The 24,605-nt window shown below is 34.0% G+C and overlaps 1 protein-coding gene and 1 long non-coding RNA gene across 5 annotated transcripts in view; one reads left to right on the forward strand and one right to left on the reverse strand.

The window, feature by feature from the left end:
* ERBB4 (erb-b2 receptor tyrosine kinase 4) overlaps nt 1-24,605 on the reverse strand; it is a 1,108,406-nt gene that overhangs the window by 830,595 nt on the left and 253,206 nt on the right. The window lies entirely within an intron of this gene.
* LOC111094335 overlaps nt 1-24,605 on the forward strand; it is a 40,231-nt gene that overhangs the window by 4,363 nt on the left and 11,263 nt on the right. The window contains exon 2 of the long non-coding RNA XR_005385334.1: nt 13,665-13,909. This is a non-coding gene — a long non-coding RNA (uncharacterized LOC111094335). The remainder of the gene's footprint in view (nt 1-13,664; nt 13,910-24,605) is intronic.

Consider the following 24,605-nt stretch of genomic DNA (forward strand, 5'->3'; position numbering starts at 1 on the left):
TATCTATGCATTTTGGCATATCTACCAAAATATGCAGGAACATATCTAAATACAGACTTATATTTTTGAAACAGGTACTACTATTATTTGAATTAATTCACATATGCATTTAAGTCTCCAATTTCAGGGTCAATGAACTTTTCTGCAAAAGGTCATATAGTAAATCAAATATTTTCAGGCCATGTGTCTCTGACATACCTACACAATCCTGTATTGTAGCATGAAAGCAGTTACTGAAAATTCATAATCAAATGAGTGTGACCATGTTCCATTAAAACTTTCATTTACAAAAACTAAACAACCAATGAGTCAATGAAGAAATCAAAAACAAAACAACAACAACAAAACCATTGAGACAAATGAAAATGGAAGTAAAACATAACAAAACTCATGGGATGCAGCAAAAGCAGTTCTAACAAGGATATTAATAGCAATAAATGCCTAACTCAAGAAACAAGAAAAATCTCAATAAACAACCTACATTTACTTACTCCTCAAGAGTGATGAAAAAAAATTAAGCCCATGGTTAGTGGAAGGAAGAAAATAACAAAGATCAGAGCAGAAATAAATAGAATAGAGGCTAAAAAGACAACAGAAAAGATCAATGAAATCAAGAGCTGGTTCTTTGAAAATATAAACTAAATCGGGAAGTCTTTAGCTAGAGTCACCAAGAAAAAAAAAAGGAAGAAGACTTTTAAGTAGGTACAAGTAAATAAAATAAGAAATGAAAAGGACTTTACAATGATAACATAGACACAGAAAGGATTATATGAGACTAGTATTAAAAATTATCTACTAATACCTTAAACAACCTAGAAGGAGTGGGTAAATTCTGAGACACATGCAACCATCCCAGACTAAATAATGAATAACCAGAAAATCTGCACAGACCAATTATTAGGGAGAAGAAAAAAAAAAGCTTAAATCAGGAATTCAAAAACACCTTACAAACCAAAGTCTAGGGCTGATGACTTCACTGGTAAATGCCACCAAATGTTCAAAGATTAATACCAATCCTTCCTAAACTCTCCCAAAAAATAGAAGTGAGAACACTTTTAAACTTATCTCATAAGGTCACTGTTACCCTGGTACCAAAACAAATTAAGGATAACACACACACACACACACACACACACACACACACACACACACACACACACAAGATTATAGGACAACATCTTTGATGAACATAGATGCAAAATCCTTAACAATATATTAGCAAACTGAATGCAATAATACATTATAAGGAATAATAATTATAAGGATTGAGCACAATATGCTCGTGGGATTTATTCCAGGGATGCAAGAATGGTTCAGCATTCACAAATTAGTCAATCTGATACGCCATATTAACAAAATAAATAAAAAACTTACAATCATCTCAATAAATGAAAAAAAACACATTTGACAATATTCAACATCCGTTCATGATAAGAACTTCCAACAAAGTGTGTATAGAGGGAATGTACCTCAACATAATAAAAGCCATATATGACAAATCTCCAGCTAACATCACACTCAATGGTAATAAGCTGAGAGCTTTTCCTCTATAATCATGAACAAGACAAGGATGCCAATTTTTACCCCTTACATATGGCATGGTATTGGAAGTTCCAGCCAGAATAATTAGGCAAGAAAAACAAAAAATTATCCAAATTGGAAAGGAAGAAGTAAAACTGTTACTATTTGGAGATGACATGATACTATATGTGTAAAATAAACTCTGTAACTGTGTGTGGTGGCAGATGTTAACTAGACTTATCATGGTGATCATTTTGTAACATGCCACATCATTATGGTGTACACTTGAAACTAATACAGTGTCAGTTACACCTTAATTTAAAAAAATATTTTTTTAAAAAGTAACTGCAATTTTAAAAATAAATCTTTTATTTACAAAGCAGGTGGCAGGCCAGATTTGATCCCAGGACCATAGCTTACCAAGCCCTATCTATTCTGTTTCCATAACTAAAAGTGAGTTGAAAAAATGTTCTATAAAGAACTATATAGTATTCACATCATATTTTGACCCCCTTTTTTATTGAGCTAGCAATTCTGAAAGAAACATTAGAGGTCAATTAAAAGAATCCTAGAAAGGTGCTGCACAGGAAGTGGGAGAGAGATGGGCTAAATAGGTGATGGCTCTTACGGAAGGCACTTGGGATGAGTACCAGGTGTTATATGCAAGTGATGAATCATTAAATTCTACTCCTGGAGCTAATATTTACTATCTTTAACTAACTAGAATTTAAACTAAAAATGGAAGAAAATAAAAGAATCTTAGAGAATCTAACTTCTTATCTTAAATCTTTCATTCAGAGAAGAAATTAGTTCAAATTATCCAATTTGTATTGACCTTTTCACTTTTGATGGCCTTATACAAAGATTTAAACACCCATTCAACAAGCCATTAGCACTTGTTTTTGCAATAAAAGTATTTAAATGTGGGCAAAAAAAAAAAATTATGTGGTTTTAAAATTCTTCCTGTTACACAATGTACATGATTAACATTGGGAAACCAACATCAACAGGCATTCAAAAGAGAGCAAAAATGCCCAGAAAACTATGGGGATCTGTCACCATATCACTGCAGGAATTTCTATAGTTCATAAAAGTCATTTGCTTTTTTTAATGTTACTGCAATTTAGCAGTGCAGTTGGAAATTACACTGACTACTTATCCACCTAAATGGCATTCCCCACATCCCCAGAAAACAGGATGCCAGGGAGAAATCAGAGGCAGAAGTAAGACAGTAGAACAATGAATATGCTTTAGGACAGGTACACTCAATTTCACACCTTTAGAATGCATAAGAGTGGGATGTAGCTGTAGTCATGTGTGCACACATATCCATGTGTGAGGCAAGCCAGCTGATTTGCATGATCCACATTCATTAAGTGCATGTTATATGCTATCAACTGATACTTGAGTGTTGTAACACATATAGTTTAAATTTTTTTGCCATTAGAAATTATTTGTGCATTTAATTATAGGTACTCAAGTTAATTCAATATGATGATGAGATTAAGCACTTAATATTGATATTGATAGCACTTGATAGCTATGGCAATACAAATAAACATGGGCCCAGAAATTTCAAGTTTTGGTCTGTGTTATTACAATGAGATTCAGGAACCAGAGTTAAAAATTCTAATATCCAAGACCAGTTTTTCTCTGACTCATGGAAGTTTTATGGAAATAATATGACATTTTTATACATACTCAACCAAATTCTAATGGTTCACTAATTCATAACGTACTCCTTGCTTTGTTTTCTACTTCTGTGGCACGAGCACGGATTTCTTTAATCATAACTGGGTACCATAACACCAAATACCTCATAAGGAGCACATCAAAAAATGCAATATTTTTTTTTCTGTTTCCTCTTCAGATTGTTTGTTGTTGTCATTTTGTTTGTTTTTAGTGACTATAGTATAGAGATTAAGGCATATCTTTTTTTATCAGAAATTCCCGAAGTTGACTGAGAAGTTGAGTCATTTGTTCCTCCCATTGTGAAGTATGGAAGGAGTTTTCCCTTTGAAAGGGCTTTACTATGACCACTTTTACTAATAGTGAATAGCAAGAAATGACACTGTGTCAGTTCTGGCCTAACTTTTAAGAGGACTGGAGCTGTCCACTTTTCTTTCTCTTGAAATATTTGCTCTTGAAGCCCTAAATTAACAGGTAAGAAGTCTGATATCCCTGAGGCTGTCATGTTTTGGGGAAGCTCAAGTTAACCATTTGGAAAGACTTTGGGAAGGAAGGAAAGAAGAAAAGCAAGAAGAAAGGAGGGAGAAAAGGGCAAGAGAGAGTGTGGAGAGTCATTCTCGCTGAGGCCTTAGGCATTGTAGAGCACAGACAAGCCATCCTCATTGTGCTTCTTCAATATCTTATCCCAGATAATTAATAAAAATCTTCTATTATTATAAACCATTTTAAACCAATGAGTTTTGCAGTAGTTTGCTATGCAGCAACTGATAACCAGAATTCTATCTATATTCCAGTATTCTATTTATTTCTGTGAGCAGTTATTATAATATGTGATTAATATTTTAAAATCTGTTCATTTATTTATTGAGAGCCTATTTGTTTATAGAATGGAAAAGCTATAAAGGCTGAAGCACCACCTGATTCTGACCCTCAGCACTGTTACAATAGCTGACAACAAGTTAGCACCTGTTAAAGGAAGCAAGAAAAGGAGGTGGTTTGGTCATTAGTAATACCAGCTCTTTTTCATTAATCTGCCATTTTGCCATGCTTGTTACACAAGTAATGCTAGGTTGGTAGAAAATAGGTTAGAAAATATATTTTTTTTCATATTTGATTTTTTCTAAATTATGTAGATAGCATTTCCATCTCTTTTTATTTCATGGTTACAAATTATAATGTTTCTTACAATTTCTGCAATACGCTCTTCCTTCTTACAATTAATTTTCCAAAATCACAAGGAAAATCATTGTTTCAGTGATTAAAAATCATCTTTATGAGCTATGCATTTCTTCTAAAATTATATTTTTGCAATTGTCAATGCACTTTACTTTAGTGCTCTCTTGTTTAATAAGTGGGAATCAGAGTCACTTCCCAATAGATTTTTTTTCCTGATAAAAGCCTATTCCTTTTATCTCACAAATATGAACTCCACATTTAGATTTGGAATTCCTCCAGATATACTTAGTAATAATAGTATCAAGTGTTTAAGCAGAGTGCTGCCAGGTTGACACATATCTACATTCTGCTTTAGAAGGAGCAGAAGCCAAGTCAAGAGAAGCAAAGGCCAGATGCTCTAAAAGTTTTGCTCAGATAACTCTCCTGAGGTTACACGGCAACTTGCGTCCTGTTCTTTTATAAGAATTAACTAATTTCCTATTGCCATTTTGTTAAAGACCTATGCTTGAGGAAGACCCTTTTTTTTAAGATTTTATTTATTCACAGGAGACACAGAGAGAAAGAGGCAGAGACACAGGCAGAGGGAGAAGCAGGCTCCATGCAGGGAGCCTGATGTGGGACTCAATCCCAGAACCTCGGAATCATGACCTGAGCCGAAGGCAGACGCTCAATCACTGAGTCACCCAGGTGCCTCAGAGGCCAGAAACCTTAGAATGAAAGCAGAGCTTCACCCAGATTTTATCCCATTCAGCCTCAATATTCTTCACCTTGATTTATTCACCTGTTCATATGGCAAATATAAAATGATGGCAATCAATAATGTCAAAAAAAGTATTAGTGGCCTAATGCCTAACCATTTATTAGATTTGGGTCAACATTCAAGAAATATTTCCATAACTTGTCATAGCCAAATGTTGTGACCTACATTTTTTACACCATATTCCTACGTCCCATTATTCATTAGGTTGAATATATCCAACTGTTCTTGCAATATGGGAAATATTTGTATGCCTTTGACCCTAGTACTCCTTTATTTAGAAATGCTCTATATGTCGAATGATAAATATTTAAGTGTAATATATAAATAAATGATAAAAATTTATCATTTGACATCTATCATTATGCTTCCTTCTCCATGAAGCCTTACCTCATTACCTAATGAGAAGTGTTTTGTGGGGGGCCTGGGTGGTTCAGTCAGTTAAGTGTCTGTCTTCTGCTCAGGTCATGGTACTGGGATTGAGCCCTACATTGGGCTCCCTGCTCACAAGGAATCTGCTTCTCCCTTTCCTCCCTGCTCTTGCTCTCTCTTGCTCTCTCTCCCTCTCTCAAATAAATAAAATCTCTGGAAAAAAAAAAAAAAGAAGTATTTTGTCCTTTCTCAGAACTCTGGCTTCATTTTTTTCTATTCTATTGTTATTCTTATCAAGACACTGCTTTTATTATAATTAATTGAAATTACTTCATTTCCTTATTTTGCAAGTAAATTATAAACTTCTTGAGCAAAGGCTCTTTTTTTCCTTTCACATTTATGTTCCACACAATATACGACACATGATATGTAATAAGAGACACCCAATAAAAACTTGGTGTGTAAGTAGATGGATTTGGTAAGATTTCTCATACTGTACAAGGGACTAGACTACAAATATTTTGTCAGTGAATGAATTTATTATTACAGTGTTTAAAATAAATCAGATTACCAGGTTTGTTTAAATGACCCAACAAGGAGCTAAAATAATGAGAGGTCAGATATATTCTTATGGGAATGAGAAGGAATCAAGCATGGCCAGAAGAGTAGGAAATAGACCTCAATCAAGGTGGTATGCATTAATGAGGTATACAATAGAAGACACTGAAATATTTGTTTTAAGTAATATAATAACATCTCTACTTTTCCTGGGAAAAAAAATTTTAAAGGCAAGAAGAAGCTTCCAAGAAAAAAAAAATTTAAAGATTTAATTTATTTATTCATGAGATACACAGAGAGAGGGAGAGGCAGAGACAAGGCAGAGGGAGAAGTAGGCTCATCACAGGGAGCCTGATGTGGGTGGGACTGGATCCCCGAACTGGGATCACACCCTGAGCCAAAGGCAGGAGCGCTCAACCGCTGAGCCACCCAGGCATCCCTCAAGAAAAGAATTCTTAAAGCAAGAATACATTTGAGAAAACTGATGAGAACATTGTGTAGATCACCAGAGTTAAATTTTCTGAATGTATAATTATATTTGTCAATTAAACACAACTGAATAACATATGAAAAATATCAATTGGTAACATAAATTAAAGGATTTTACCTTTTTTGCAATGTTTAATCATAAATACTAATACACATAAATATTTGTACACACACACACACACACACATACACTTTGCCAAAAAAGTACTGAATTTGATTATGACATACAGATACAGTATCCGTATCATTTTAAAATTAAAAAATAGGAAGCACTGAGTGGTGTATATATGGAATTGTTGAATCACTGTATTATACACTTGAAACTAATATAACACTGTATGCTAACTATTCTGGAATTAATATAAAATTTTAATAAAAGGAAAAAACAGTAACGGATCATGAATCGATCCCAAGTGTTCAGCAAATCCTACACCTTTTTCCTCTTCTAGGCACACAAGAAGACTTTGTTTTTCACTATTCCATAAAGTTAGAGGTGGGATATGATTAAGTTGTGGTCAATGAATTGTCAGTGGATGTGACAGGGTCACTTCCATGCCCAGAGAAGTGGAACCCCCAAATCCTATGCTATCTCTCTTATAGAATCTTAGGGTCATCTCTTCCATCTGTAGTCTCAGGTTGGAGGAGAGTCACCTGGCCAGCACCAGACTTTCTTCAAGGTAAGAAAAAACGTTTGCTGGGTTAAAGTACCAGGAATACATGGGTTGACAGATGGGCCAGCTTGCAGTCATCACCACAAATGACATTGGTAATTAAAGTTTTAAAATTTGATTCACTACCCTTTAATATGAGATCAACTTTTTTTGGTTGGGTAGAAAGAATTCCAAATTTTTAGAATTATAGATTAATATTTTCCACTTCTCTATATGAAGCTAAGCTAAAAGTCCATTGAACTTAGAATTCAAGATATCTTTCAAAAATATGAGATTTGAAAATAACATTATTATTTATAACTCTGCTATCAAATATATATGCTTTCTAAATTATTAAATAAAGGCCTCAAACATAAAAGCTATACATTTGACTTACTTGGCAAGCTAAGCCAGTCTACATATATTATACAAATATGTACACACTGCTCATTGAAATATTTACATATATTCACTAAACAGTGAGGATCGGGGATCCCTGGGTGGCGCAGCAGTTTGGCGCCTGCCTTTGGCCCAGGGCGCGATCCTGGAGACCCGGGATCGAATCCCACATCGGGCTCCCAGTGCATGGAGCCTGCTTCTCCCTCTGCCTATGTCTCTGCCTCTCTCTCTCTCTCTCTCTCTCTCTCTCTCTCTGTGTTGAGTATCATAAATAAATAAAAAATTAAAAATAAAATAAAATAAAATAAAATAAAAAACAGTGAGGATCATTACAACTTTACATATGTGGATTTCCTAACCAACACAGTATTCCTTCATGGGATTCCTTTACCTTTTCTGGAAAGAAAAAGAAAATACAGAACTCTCCACTCGAGATTCATTGCTCAGGGGCTGATATTACAGAAATGTGAGAAAGTTTTATTTCTTAGTATTAGTTTTTTACCTAGTTGTAAGACTATCATATGACATATTAAACTGTTTTTATTAACCAGTTGGTGTTCTTATTTTACCTATTCTTATAGTTATCTCTCATTCTTTTGTAAAATAAATAGCAAATATGTAATGCTACATATTTGACACGCAGAGTTTTTGAATTCTAAGGTTTAAAATGTTTGCAAAAGGGAACCCTGGGTGGTGCAGCGGTTTGGCGCCTGCCTTTGGCCCAGGGCGCGATCCTGGAGACCGGGGATCGAATCCCACATCGGGCTTCCGGTGCATGGAGCCTGCTTCTCCCTCTGCCTGTGTCTCTGCCTCTCTCTCTCTCTCTATCATAAATAAATAAAAACTTAAAAAATAAAATAAAATAAAAAAATAAAATGTTTGCAAAAGCAAACACAAGAAGTACATTGTGAACTAGTGGCCTAAGAAGAGTCCAGATAGTAATAGGAAACACCCTGCAATAGCATTCAATATGAATCAACCATTGACCCATATGCTTTTACGTTCTTCTAGTGTCCTTAAAATAATGTCAGGAGGTCAGTAGTATTATTATTCATATTTTAAAGATGAGGAAATGAAGCATGAAAAAGTGAACTAACTTGTCAGAGGTCATATAACTAGGAAAATGGTGGGGGCAGGATTTAAACCTAAGAAATGTGGTTCCAGGGTCCATATAATTAATCAAAGCATTATTCTCAAGTTATTTCATCACTTACAAACAATTATCATTATCTCAGGTATCTTGAGTTCCACTATTTTATATTCATTTGTCTAACCATGATTGAGCAGAGCCCTTGGAACATAGTAGCCATTTAAAAAAGGATTTTTACTCAAAATAAGAAATTAAGGGAAGATGACAATTTAGCTATATGTTCCCTCATAAAAAGCATATTAATATCTGGAGAGCAGAATCAAAACAAATCATCACAAATTTGAAAAACCAGGGCAGTGAACTGTGTTTATTCCCAATTCAACAAGAGACTAAGCTAGAATGCCTTCTGGAATGTAGATGGGGATTTTAAGCAAAAATAGATGAGGTAATTAAACACCCATGTAGGACATATGGCTTGGAGATAGCTTCCCCCTGGAAACTAGTCATTCACAAAGGGAAGGGAGGTTAGGGAGAAAGGTTTCTGAGAATGTGCACATGGATCATGGCCAATAGCACACACGAGGAGTCTTCATTCTTAAAAGTAAAGGAACCTCATAATTATTCATACCTGAGATCACCCAGAGCCAAAATGTTCTTTGTGATCAGGTGAATAACTCATTGCTCAGTGGACAATCACTATGGAACACAGAGGATTTTTTTTTCCCCTCTTCTGATTACAATTCAAAACCTTCTCTTTTTCAGGCACTTTACCCCTAATTTTTGTTTTCACTATTTGTTTAATTTAATTTCTTAGAAAAGCTATGTCATAAGCCATCTGATGACTTTGTAAATGCAAAGAGCCAATGTTGTGGAACAGACAATCTAATGACATAGTGTTTAGTGTTCCCTAAAGCAGGAGACAGATGAAGAGAAACGGTGAACCAGCAACCTTAGCATAATTAAGACAAGCTTGAGTGCTTGCCATGGTGCCATTACATTAATCTCACATCAGTGGCACCTGGCTAAAATTTATGAGATATGTAAAAGGGGCCTTTCCAACTGACCTTGATAAGGCAGAGTTATTTATCACGTGAGAGAATAGTCAGCAAGCAAGAGGGAATGAGGTATATTAGAAGTAAGTTAGCAGACAGATTTAAGGGCAGTGGACTGCAATACCACTCTAACTAAAAAGACCAAGAGAAGTATTTCCAGTACTATGAACCTAAAGCATCCTTGATAAGTAAGACATAAAATCATACATCATGTTAATAAGTCATATATGTGAGAAGGGTAATAGTAAATGCCAAGTTTTAAACTGATGCCAGTTTATGCATTTAATATTTTTAATGCATGTTTATTGAACTAATGAGACTTTGTGAATACGATGGATCCTAAATGATCCCAACCCAAAAAAAGTAAGCAGAAATTATTCATTGTGAGCTCCTTGAGGGCATTGTCTCATTTTATTCCTCATTGCGTTTCCAGGGCCTAATGCAAAATCTGAAATATTTTGGTCCCAATAAATCACCAGATCTTTTTATGGTTGGCTGCTTCCTGTTCTTGAGGTCTCAGTTCATCCATCACCTCCACAGAAAGGTCTTCTCTGGTCTCCCCATCAAAAAGACTTACCACTATATGGAGGTTTCTTGTGTATTGCCTATGTGTTTATTACTTGCTTTTCCTCCCTAGTCTCAAGGTCCCTTGTCTTTCCTGCTCACCTTCACATGCCAATATAGACCCAATATCTAGAACAAAACATTGTAGGGGCTTAATAAATATATACCAATGGATGAAAGAAGAGTAGCTTATTGAATGAACTGTACTAATTAATAAACAGAGGAGTAATGGCTGTTCTGCTTCAAAATATATTTTGGAAAATATACACTTTTATATCATTGTGCTATTAATAGTGACAAATTGAAAAATCTGATGACTATTCTTCACTAAGGACTTCATTATGATAAAATTAGCAACACAATAATCCATTATTGATCATTCCTTTTTTTTTTTTTTTAAATCTCAGACTTTTTAGGCAGTTGCCATTAATGTTGTTAATATGACATACCTTCTTAGGCCATTACCATTTTTTATTTCAAACATTGCAACAAGAAATACAGAGGGGAACAAAATGGTTTGTTTCTGTTGGAATTTTGTCTATTCTACTATATAAAATCCAACCTGTAAAAAATAGTAGTACTACAATCTATAGATATTGCCAAAATATAAGTGACATTTTATTTCTGTTCATGGGCCAACTAGTCAGCACAAGGGCCTTTTATTTTATTTTTGTGTAATGGACAATTTGAAGATTTCCTTTTAACTTTATCAAATATAATTGAATTTATACTTCTACTAAAATGGAGATGGATGGATACAATTCTATTTTTATACAATGAAAGCCTTATGGACTTTTCAGTGAGGGGTAAAAGCAGCACAGTTGTACAAAGAAAAACCATATTGGGTCAAATAGACCTGACTGATTTAGGCCACATCAGTAACAAAATGGCTTTGTACATCTAAATTCTGCTTCTTTATCATTTCATATTTCATCTACGCAAAAGCACAGCCTAGCTGAAATCAGCAAATCATACAGAACAAGTTTTATATTTTTTTACTATGCCTTAAAACAAAAGAATTAAAAGTTAGGCATATTTGGCAGCTGTTCTTTTACAACGGAAGTAAAAAAACAACCTTTACTTTAAAAAAAGTCGAAATTAATAAAATTAATATTTCGATATTTGGGGAAAAAAAAGGTGTTGAGTTGCATCACTTCCTCCCATAATTGTTCACTTTTAAAAAACAATTGACATTCATACCCATTCAGAAAATTTAGATTCCAGAACTCTATTCAATAGGATCTATGTCAGAGATAAAGGATATAACTATACTTCGGGGATCATAAAAATTTCTTCTACATATACATTGTATATACCCTGCAGATTATAAAATTCACACCTTTTGGGCAGCCCAGGTGGTTCAGCGGTTTAGCGCCGCCTTCAGTCCAGGGCATGATCCTGGAGACCACGTCGGGCTCCCTGCATGGAGTCTGCTTCTCCCTCTGCCTGTTTCTCCTCTGCCTCTCTCTGTCTCTCATGAATAAATAAATAAAACATTACAAAAAAAAAAAAAAAATTCACACCTTTGCAAGGAAAGGATTTTCATACTAAGGATATCAGAACAATTAAACATAGCTCATTTAATGTGAATTTGTGTACATTTTAATGCAACATAACTTGAATTATTAAACCAATATTTTTAAAGTAATAATAAGTTAGAATAAGGGTAGAAGAGAGTGGGATAATAAGATTTTCTCTACGCTCAATGTCACCACTTAAACTTAGTTTCTTTTGCTTTCTAGAGCTTTTGCAGATAATAACTTAAAGTTCTATAAAACATCAGATTTAACATTTGCTGCCAAACTTACCTAAATCTTTCAACTCTCCATTTAAATTTATATATTTGGATTATTAAAATTCCATAAAGAAAATATTAAAACTTCATGCAAATAACAGACCATTGCTGGTTTCTATTTGTGATGGCAATGTGGAGAGAGGCTGAAAGGAGAGATATAGCTCATATTTCATAATTCTGTAACTTAATCATCCTGTTTTATTAAAGAAAATCAGCTGCACATTTATCTCATAATTATCATCAAAGCAGTAAGTGTTCATAATGATTAAAAGGCTAATTCTATGACCATGATATCTTATTGCTGTTCATCCTCATCCTATCAATTTCTCTCTCTGTCTTCATATTAATTTTATGAGATAACTTTTGTTTTCCTAATTAATCAAAGTATGTATGAGATCATCCTCCCTCGACAAATATGCCAATGTAAGAGGCTTACTTTACTTTCAAAAGTTGGTGAAACTTAATCATTTTTATTGTTTGTGTTGAAATGCAAACTTTTTCCTTTAAAATTAAATTGTAATCTCATGAATGTACAGGTCATTAGTTTCTAGAGAGAGTATTTAAATTAAGGACAATACTTTAATCTAAGAAAGGATTTAAAAAGTCCTTACATGAATAGGCTAAAAATGCTTAATTGCAAAAGAGAAATGTGATTATATTCTAAAGTTTTAGAAAAGAATGTTTCTCCTAACAGAACTTATTCATTTTTAACAAAGATCAAACAACATCTAAATAATTTTGGTCTCTGTAATTACAATGGAAAGAATTTTTTTTAAAAGAGAACTTGAAAATCTCCCTCAGAAGATGGAAAATAAAATAAGGTCAAGTAAAAAAGATAAAAATAGGGACGCCTGGGTGGCTCATTGGTTGAGCATCTGCCTTCAGCTCAGGGTATGATCCCGGGATCCTGGGATCAAGTCCCACATTGGGCTCCCTACATAGAGTCTGCTTCTCCCTCTGCCTGTGTCTCTGCCTCTCTCTGTGTGTGTCTCTCATGAATAAATAAATAAAATCTTTAAAAAAATAAATAAAAATAAAAATAAGGTCAAATCACCATGTGATGCCAACACAAGACTGAATAAACAATGAAAGGTGTACCTCGTTACCTGTTTAAATACTAGGCTTCTAGTTTGCTTTCACAAAAGTAGTTGTTGGATATACAGCCAATTTTTACTAGGAGCACATGTTCACTAATTTGTTCTTATAGCAACCAACATATTCTAAGGTAAGACATGGAAATAAGTCTGTCAAAAACGAGGTCCCTTATATTAGGGTACCTGGTGTCCCCCCTGGAATAGTTAATTTACTATAAATGTATAAGGAAAAGATACCAAAAATGTTTAACACATGCTGGAAGTTTAATGAGGAATGGAATGATTCATAAATAGTTTTCCTTAGTGACATGTGTGAGAAAGTCAATATTCAATATCAGAAATTTTTAATAATAGATTAGGACAAGGTTTGACTACTTTTTAAACTTAAAAGCAGTTGTTCCTAAACATGTCTTAAATATTTTCTTTATATATATATTTTTTTTTCTTTTTTTCTGAAGCGAGCAACATTTTCCATCTGGAATGTCGCCGTCAGATAACTTTATTCATCTGAGTTGATTCCAGAACAATGCAATTAGATGCAGTAAGAAGCAAAGCACAGTGGAAAAACATGCAGAAAGCATACTGAATGGAATTAAACTGAAAGATGGACTAAAGACTTGGAAATTATTAGAATGAGGAGGGGTCTTGAAAATCTACTCATTCAAAGCTTTCATTTCAGGATCAGAAACCGGGGCCTGAGAAGGTACATGTCTTACTATTCAAAGAATCAGAATGGGTTGTTGAACTTGATACTCAGTTCTGTACTCTAAACTTGCTTGACACTCAAACAATGAAATTGAGGGTGAAAATGGGAATAAAAAAGGGGGAAAATTGTGTTCCTTTAGGAATTTACTAAAACTGTTCTCCCCTTTAAGTAGTATCATTGCCCCTCATTTTTCTTGTTCTAAAAAAACATAGTTGTAATTTTGAAAATCAGTGCAAAGAGTCATAGATCTCAATCGTCTTTTCTCCTTAGTTTGCTAGTTTTCTGAATATAATTTAACTGATTTTTGTTAAAAGATCCTGGCAAACTTGCCTCCCTCTCCCCATAATATTTAAAGCTGTACGTGAATTACAACATCTGGAAAATGTAATTATGAGATGTTATAGGATTTCGTGTATAGTTTAAAAGGCACACAAAAGGTGAAAAATTTTCTCTGAAGATGTAAAATCTTATCAGACTAAAGATTTCCTTCTAAAGGAACGCAAGACCCAGACAAATATAGATATTTGGGAAATGGAATTTACTCATCTCACCATTGGTTCCTCTGTAATCATACATTCTTAAAAATTTTTTGTTTGTATTAGTCAGACTTACCCATTTCATTTCTATCACTTGCTCAAGCTCCCTGTGCTCCAGCCATCTGGATCACTCTGGTTTCTTTCAGCTCTGTGCCATCTTGTCCTCTCCTTACAAGGCAGTGCATTGTTTCTAGAGAATTTCTGCAGTTAAAGCTCTGAAGTCTCTATGGCACATTATGTGGTTCATTAAATACCACAGAGCTGAAATTAGTATATCATTTTTCCATCATTGCTCAAATAGTATCTTTCTGTTCATTTAAATTCTGTGCCTATATGTGTGGCATCACAGAATTTAGGCCTGGTAAACAGCAACAAGAGTAATTTATACAGCTCTGCTTCAATGTGGTATAAAGAGCTATAATAAAATCAATTGTCTAACACAGACTACAAAATGTATCCCACTGAGCACATGATGAATTTATGATGAATTTATAGAACTACATGTCTAAAAAATCATATTATACATGCATGCACTGTGCACCATGGTGTAAAAATATATTTAAGAATCATTTGATGTCATACCCAAACTTACAGTGAATCATTTAGAACTTCCATTTAAGAAAATGCCCAAACTTTCAGGTAATCAAAATGTTCACTGATGGTCACTAAAGAGCCCTGATGTTGACTATGCTACCATTTGGACTGTGTTATATAACTTGATGCTGTTCCTATAAAAGATTAATTTGGCATGACTTCAGGCTTATTTTGTTTCATTTCATTTTGTTTTGTTTTGTTTTGTTTTGTTTTCCAATCCCTTCGTTTTACAGATAGGGGAAATGAAATTCCAAAAGCTAAAGTGACTGTAAGCTTGGTTACAAAGCAACTCAGTGACATAGCTGGGACTGGAAACTATCTCCCAAATATCACTCACAGCTGTTAATAGCCATCAATGTTAATGCAGCACTTTGAACTCTGGAAAGCACTTTCTTTTTCTTTCTTTCACATCACAATGTCCTGTCGATGTGGTATTATCACCCTAAATTATTCTGGGAGAATACAGGCTCTGGGAGATGCTGTAGCGAGTATGTAGTCACATACATACCTTGGGTCTGTCCATCACATTTATTTAAGAAACATTTGAAGGACAAGTAAGGGTAAAGCATATATTTGTTATTCATTAGGAACCAAAGTAAATGGAATACATTTTATTCCATTCCGTGAGTGTTTTCCCAACTTGGCTAACTTCTCCAATCATTAGAGTCACTTGAGATTTTTCTGGCTGCACCCCAGACCCACTGAATCAGAATCTCCAGGGAAGGCGCCTGGGAATTTGTATTTTTAAGTGGCTCCCCAGGTGATTCTGATAATTAGCCAAGATTCAGAAACACTGGCAGTACCCCTGAAAGTTAAGAGGATGCTGCCTTACAAGTTTAGAATGTTTAGAAGCAAAAAAGCACCTACTGTTAAAATTGACCCAATCCAGTTTCTCTCTTTTATAAACAGGCGAGATAGATGTCTTTGTCACAAGTGGGTAGACCAACTGCCAAATACCACCTATATTTCTGGGTCAGAGACAGATTGGAACTCCACCAAGAGAAACTGGGCATTCGTACTTGGTCTATTTCCATGGCAAGGACAAAACAATCCTAATCTTACTGATCTTTTCATTAAAGAATAAAGCAATCTCAGGGCATTAACTACTGACAGTAATACAGATCATGGATTTCACGGATTAACCAAACCACAAACAATCTAGAACATGTCCATAGAACAATTCTTATTTGTGTAGTACAGGAGGCAAAAAGGCAATCAGACTGACTTGAACTACTGGGTTTAATTACTCAATATAACATTTGTCATTTGAAAATCCATATGCCCATCAGCATAACAACAGTATTTCATAAATGCTTAAATATTTTCTGTGAATGATATCATATCACATAATGTGAACAGTATTCTACCATTTTCATAGCACTTTCACATATATTAGCACATTTTATACTTACAATAGAGTGTGAAGTAGAGAGAAATTCTCAACAAATTGAAAGATTGTAATTAAAATGTATTCTTAGCAGAATGCAAATATCTTGAGGTGTATCTGATTTACTTCTGGTTTCATGCAAAACAAGATATACACCACCCTTATACTTCATGAAAACAATTTTAAACCCTGAAATATTCATTAAATTCTTTTTTTAATGGAAAATGATTTATGCAATGCTAATTTAAATGCTGAATTTGAGATTTAGAAAGTGAATCAAGTAATCAAGCTCTATTACTTTAAATATCAAGCATATAGATCCTGATTTATTTCATCAAAGCAATTTCTCTGCTATACCAAAGACTGGATTCCTTCCCCTATATAATGGCTCAGCTGAGAGACTATAGTTAAATACTACAGAAAAAAGTTTGTTTACCAAAAAAATGGAAGTTTTAAAAATTAATATTATTTGCTCACATGCTAATTAAAACTCAAATCCAAACTTGTTATTCTTTATTTTTGTTTATTGGCAATTTTGCCCTTCATCCTTCCTTACTAAAGGCCCAAACTTCTAACTTTGTCTCAATGTTATTCTTTCTGTTACAAGAACTTAAAAGATAAACTTCAAAAAAACTTTTATTTTTTTCCTGGATGAAGCGAACGTAGCTAAGAAACTTACCATATGAAGAGGGTACTATTAAAGCCAAATATTCAAACACCAATTACAACAAAGAACTACTTGGACACCCGATAATTTATCAAAGCTATTATTCAACTTAATATTATCAACAGGTTCAGATAACAATGTAAGTTTTTCTCATGGGAGAGACTCCATCTGAGTTTCTAATTAAATAACTTTTGTATAGTTCCTTTTCTTCCCTTCACAAAAGGTCTTTTTTTCCCCTCCATTCTTGCTCTCTTTCTTTCTTTGTTGATACTGTTTACTTCCAAGCCTGCCTCTGAACTCTCTGTCTAATTAGCTCTTGATAGATCTGCTGCCCTGTTTCCACAAACATTTAATTCTGCCGTCAGTCCATTTACATTACAGCATGTTGCATTGTCTTTTACCAGCCTAATTTTGTTTGAGTGAATGTAAATCCCATTAAACAGTCACCTATTAGACTGTGGCATATAAACTCCAAAAGCCTCTTTATTACAAGAGTGAACATAAGGCCCAATTGATAAAAGATTTCTGGGGCATTTCAATTTGTGGTCTACTTCAAATATTCTGTCTGCTTTAAGCGTAGCAGCTCACATTTTCAAAGTATTTGACAGAGTATATGAGTATCTTTCAACCTCTGTATTCCACAGCAAAACATACATAAACATTACTTGTTTCTTGTCTTTGGAAAAAAAGTTACTTACAACTAAATGTTAAATATGTATTTTTCTCCCTTTAGTTTATTTTCCCCTTGATAAGCTGACCACATTATTTTCAAAAGACTGCGTGAAGGTGTTTACAAAGATCAGGATAGCTTGCAGATCCTTCTGGAAAGAGCTCTTTTTTTAATATTAAACAACAGTGCAGAATTTCAACAAGCGTTGGTGTCTCCTGATGAGTGTTCTGAAGAGGAGTAAGACATAGCATCCTGAGATGTAGCACACTTAATAGCAACTAGATAGTAGCATCAGAGACAGTCCAGCTCCTCTCACAACATGGATCTAACTTGATAGACCAAAACAAGAAAAATGAGATGTAAGAGATAGAAGTTCTAAAAAGACAAGGTAGCCAATTATCAGAGCTGCTGATATTTACATCAATATACTCAATCACAGATCAGTTCCAGGTCCTGGTTGCTATCTAAGAGGGCTCAGTATAGACTTTTTCTAAAGCTGAGTCAATCATTCAGCACCATGGTCACATAATTATTGGTTTAAGGTAAGGGTGAGAATGGCTTTCTTTCCATTTCCTCCTGGTAATAAACTCAGAAAGACACCCATGAAGTGCAAACCCTCATGCACAAAATTATTTCTCACCCCTGCAGTCTTGTCAAAGCCAATATTTCAGGAAAGCACAGGTTGTTGAAGGGGCCTGTGATTTTTTGCCTGCTGTGAGTCTCTAAGGACAACAAACATTCCAAAAGAGACCATAGCCAAAATTGTTAATAACTTCACATGGTGTTTTTTTTTTTTTTTCACCAAGATGACAAAAATCCATGAGAAGACTGAATAGGTAATGGATTAGGCATTAAGCCACAGCTATTTGTGTAGGCATCAAAATATGTATGGTCTTGAATACTAGTTATAGAGTCAACCTAGATTAAAAATCTAAACAATCATGGAAATGATTTTGACAAATATATGGAATGTATAGTGAATAATCATTAACAGACATTTAGCTTGTTATAATAAGTACAAAAGAAAATTCAGTTAAGTACTTAAACTAAATGTTTTGCTATTTTTTAATAGCACAAAAATTACAAAACAACTGAGCATCAGAAATGGATTTACAATGTAAGACTTTGCATCAATACCTACCCCATACTTCTAATATGTAGCTTCTGAAGTAGAAATGACATAAATCCAAAGGCCTGAATATTCAGGCTCAAAACAACATAGGAGTGTACGTAAAACCAATTTTCTTGGATGATAGGCTCCTTAATTCTTTCTATGTATGTTTCCATTTGGTTCAATAGCTTTGTCATATATTATGTGTATGAGTTTGACATGATTGCTTATCTTTCTACCCATTTCATAGTATTAAGGGACATTTTTATTCAGCTTTGATATATTCAAATAATTCATAATAACAAACCTAAGTTCCATGCTGGCCCTTTTTGTTGTTCCCTCATAATGATTTCAAATTGGATTGAGACCAAAATTTCCAAGGGAAAGGTACATATTAGTTTAGTGTTACTTGTTCTCCAAATAGGCAACTACTAGTATTACTTTGGTTCTTGTTGTTTACTAAAACTTTTCTCAAATATTAACATCATCACTATAAAATGTAACTAACTCAAAGGAAATTAGTTTTTAAAGCTGTGCAAACATTTTAAGTGGACCGAGGAAAAACATAAGTGATTCATAATAAGTATGTTAAAGACAATTGAAAGTTACTAAATACATGAAAGTTCCTAAATACACATAGATTTCTATACTACCTATAACATTTATAAAAGTAACACTATAAAAAAAAGTCTGTATGCTATACCAAGTCAGAACATATAATCTCAATAGATGGCTTATATAACCTGTGTGAGCCTCAGCTGCCTCTTTTATTTTTTTTATTTATTTTATTTTTTAAATATTTTATTTATTTATTCATGAGAGACACAGAGAGAGAGGCAGAGACACAGGCAGAGGGAGAAGCAGGCTCCATGCAGGGAGCCTGATGTGGGACTCGATCCCAAGACTCCAGCCTCGCACCCTGGGCTAAAGGTAAGTGCTAAACCGCTGAGCCACCCAGGGTTCCCCAGTTGCCTCTTTTAAAATGAAGAAAGTATTTAAGATTAAATGAGTTATTACAGAAGTAAGTATTTACTGACCTCTTAATACAAGTAATAAATTGTAATAGGCACTGGATATATAGTACTGAACAATCCCTATTTCCCATAGAACTACAGTAAAGAAGACAGCCAAAACCCATATATAGTTACAACTTTTTAAAATTTAAATTCAATTGGCCGTAGTTACAACTTTTGATAAGCTCTATCATGAACAGTAATGGTCATAGTTTTGCCTCTCCAACATGTTCTTCCTTTTACCCTTTTCCTATTAATGGATTTTTAAATTTTGCTTTTAAAGTGAATCTGTTCTAAAGAATTCTTGTAAACTGAGCCCTCTGCCTACCTATGCTATGAGTAACCATATGATTCACCCTTAGTCAATGATATGACCTAATATCCCTATTCACAGTGATGGGGGCTATCTGGCAAGAGACATGATTTTTGCAGTAAGAATACAACTACAAAGATAATATGAGAACAGAACTGCTTTAAGCCCTTTTTTAAACCACAAATTAGGAAATGTCTGACCAAGAATAAAACACAAAGAGAGAAAACCAGAGTTGAGACACTAAAACAGTGAGACAGTGTCCTAGTGACATGGTCTCACTCCTGGATCAATGTGTGCTTGAAGACCAAAACAATGTGTGCTTGAAGACCAAAAACTTCCTATTTTCGTAATTCAACAAAATCCCTTTGTTTGGGTTAGTTTAAACTAGATTTCAATCACCTACAACCAATGAACTATAATTTAAAGGTACAGAAGACAAGAGTAGAGCAAAATGAGGATAGACAGTGTTTCAAGCAGAGAAAATATCATAAAGGTTCTGTATGAGGTAAGGGAGATGTCTGTGTGTTTGAGTAACTATGAACTTAATAGTATTATCGCTGTCACCCTAACTATAACTCTTTATAGATTCTTCTAGGTCTTGATTTGAGGAGCCCTAGTAAAGATATGTACAATCTGTATTTCATTTATTCTACTGGGTTATCAGATGGAAGGATTTTTTTTTTTCTAAAAGCAGATGTTATATAGAAAGGTAGGAAAGATAAAGTGCTGGAGACCTCAGTGGGCCACTAGGCTGAGAGCCTTGGGAAATCCAAGGAGCCTCCTGCACAGCTGAGCAGAATATAGTGAAGGAAAGGCAAGAAACTGAAGACAAAAACTATCAAATCCCCAATTTTGCCCTTGCTATATAATTCATCACTTAACTTTTTAAAGATTTTATTAATTTGAGAGAGAGAGAGAGAGAGAGAGAGAGAGAGAGAGAGAAAGCGAGCATGAGTGGTGGGAAGGGATAGAGGGAGAGGTAGAAGCAGACTCTCCGCTGAGCAGGAAGTCTAACCCAGGGCTCTATCCCAGGACACTGGGACCATGATCTGAGCAGAAGGCAGATGTCAACTGAGCCACCCCGACATCCCTAATTCAACATATACTTTAAATAAAATGAGGGTGGTTTGAAATATTGCTTTCCACTAATATTAATTTGAAAAACTTGTGCTTTTTTTTTTTTTAAAGAATCGACTAACTTGGAAATCCACCTTCAAAGGTGGATTGTTTTTGTGATTACTTTAGAGTTAGACATAAGGCAATCTAATAGATGGTAACCTTTCTAAGTAGAAAACTCCTGGATTCTTAAAATGTGGTAGCTAGAGTATCTTTGGATACTTGGTAGTTACTTTGATTAACAGAAGTTACATTCAGCTGAATAGAAAAAATTCATGAGAAATTCTCTGAGTTGGTGAATATCTGATGGAAAATTTATAATTGCCCCAATTCTTAACAGATTATTTGTTGGAATACCTCAAGATGCTGAGTCAGCCATGCTTACACAAGAAAACCCCCCTTTACTGACTTTCATTGTGCATCTATGGTGCCTATTAATATAGTACCTGAGTGAAACTATTTAAATTCAAAGGGAGTTCTTGCCTGAAGGAGGACAGCAGAATTGGGCCCAATGGGAGTTCTATCTGAGTATTTGAGGGCAGAATTTAGTCTATTGGAAGGGCAGTCACTAACTAGGGATTTAACTACTACAACAAAGTTTTAAGGAAGAAAGGAAGTAACAGTATATTACAGCTTTGTTGTTCCCTTACTTTTCTCAAGTAGGAGTACTTTGATTAAAACAACAACAAAAACTTAATTGGAGAGACTAGCTCTAAATTAGGGCATCCTGAAATGAGAATTTCAATTAATGAGTTTTGAATATCATCCAGATTCTCTATCATACAAATTCTGTATAAGATTTAACTGAGACTAACTCTGTCAGCCTAGTAAAATGCAGTATTTAAGTAGTAAGCAAATATCTCTCCTATCTCCAGCATATATCTATTTTCTTAATTATAAAAATGCCACAATTCATATGATCTAATTAGCAGTCTTTCAAAATTATAAGAGAAAATAGCAAATACTTACTTTTTACTGTATCAGATTACCATCTGTTTCAGCCTTTTTATTCCTATACTTGTATTTTTTAAATGACTTAAGCCGTGTGTGTGTGTGTGTGTTGTGTGTATCTTAAAGGCAGGGGAAAGAAGAATAAAACAAAGTCTATTTTGACATCCACACATAGCCTTATTCCCCTCCTCTCTCCCCCTCAAAATCACCACTGTAAGTCTGACCAGATTCCTTCCAGCTACCTTTATATATACAAATGCATACATACATGCATAATACTACAGGCATTGTTTGATATAATTGTAGTAGTCTTTACCATATAACATTATTAAGTGAAAAGAATGCAAATTTAGCATCTACAATATAAATTAAAAATTCTGGATTTATAGACTTCAGTGGGAATAGTTCCTAGAAATCACCTTTCTTGTTTAATAGTATGGATTCTGTACCTGAGGGAAGAGAGGCTCCTTAGGGCACACAAGTAATTAATAGAAGAGCTCCATATAAGGCAAGACCTCTTACTTGTGAGATACTTTTTCAATAATAATAGGCGACCAGGTGTTAATAGTCACATATCACATGCTTTGCTGTTTCTTTGCTTGTATGTCTGCATACGTGTCTGCTATGTGCGAGGAATGAAGGTATATCAATGAACTAATAAAATTAGCAAAGAGAAAATATTCAACATGTACTATGTAGCAGTCATTTACCCAGGCAATGTACACACAGGAACAAAGAAGCAAAAACTGTTATGGAACTTACAGTTTAACAGAACAAGATTGAAAAGTACAAGTATGATGTGTGTATTTGAGTATAAGTACATATGTTTCCATGTGTAAAAATGATCACTCTAGTTGAAGGCTGTAAGAGACCCCAGAGAAAAGGGAAATGTTTCCGTACAGTTGGTGTTTTCTATGGCTACTTCTTCCAAATATTAGTTACCTCTACCACCACACTGTCTGATGGAGCAGGAAACCTATTATGGGAAAGAGAGTTGTGCCTCAGCATTTAGACCTGAGTAGCTGTCTAATATCCTTATCTGTCCAAGCATGTTTAAGATTGAAACAGTATTTACATAGCCCATGGCAACAATACTTCCTGTAGAAATACAAATTAATAAAAGAGAACACACAGAGTTATGGATGATGCTAAGGAACATTTAGGAGTGTAGTCCTACATATATTTTAATCAGCCTTAGCATAATCCTATCATGTGTTTTAAAAAGGCTTTATACTGGATTTTTTTTTCCCCATGGAAAAAAGAGAACAATTTGCATTTAAAATTAAGCTAATTTCATTGATAATGGTAAGTTAGGCCCATTTGTAAAAGGATGATAAAATATGCTTTAAATATGTGATTGCATCACAGATGCTGTTTAGTTTTTTCTTTTTTCTGAGTTACAAAGTCTGAATATTTTTAGTGTATATAAATATATAATATTATATATATAAATTATAACTTAAATTGAAAACTTAGTTAAATAGAGAAATCAAATTTAATGGACTGTATAGCAAATTCATAATAAGCATTCTCCTCACAACACTGTAAATATGTTCAGGAAGCTTACCTCTGTTTTTCAAATGTATTTTATCAGGCTCCTTCAGAACAACTACATTGAAGGAAAAATGTCAGAGAAAAGAAAAATAATTTGCAGTGTGGACTGTTAAAATTAATTTTTCTGTTTGTTCTCTTGAATACATGTATTTATACTTACTTTGTTCTTAAAGAAAACATTAATATAACTAAAATTTATCAGAGCCAAATATTTTACCTGTGTTATAGCATTCATTGTCACAAGCACTTTATGAAGTCGAAAGTATTTGTTTTACAGATGAGAAAAATGAGGTTAAAGGACTAAGAATCTTTACTATCTTTGACTATAATGCTGGAAATACATTTCTGAAGAAGCTAATATGCTTTTTTTTTGTTTGAAAATGAACAGTTTGGAATTCAAAAAATCCGTTTTAAATTACCAAATGCCTCCTACTTATGATTTCCAGCTGCTAAAAAATGTCTCTGACTTAAAGACTTTTTTAAAGCATAGTTTAAACATGCTTTCACTTTATAATTGAAATAAATTTAGAAAGGACATTTTCAACCTTTTAATTTTATAAAGAACAAGGCTCGGAGAAGTAAAATAGTTTGCTTAATAGAATTTCCTTTTTTTTTTTTTTTTTTTTTTTTTTTTTTTGCTTAATAGAATTTCTTAGTGGTAGAAATGTAACCAGAACTTAATTCTTACCACTAGTTCAATGATCTCTGAATATTCTGCTACGTACTAGAATTACTGTGATATTAACCTCTATTAGTGATATCATAGATTAAAAAATAGTAA

Source organism: Canis lupus, chromosome 37 (assembly GCF_011100685.1).
Source record: "Canis lupus familiaris isolate Mischka breed German Shepherd chromosome 37, alternate assembly UU_Cfam_GSD_1.0, whole genome shotgun sequence".
Classification (NCBI taxonomy): Eukaryota; Metazoa; Chordata; class Mammalia; order Carnivora; family Canidae; genus Canis; species Canis lupus.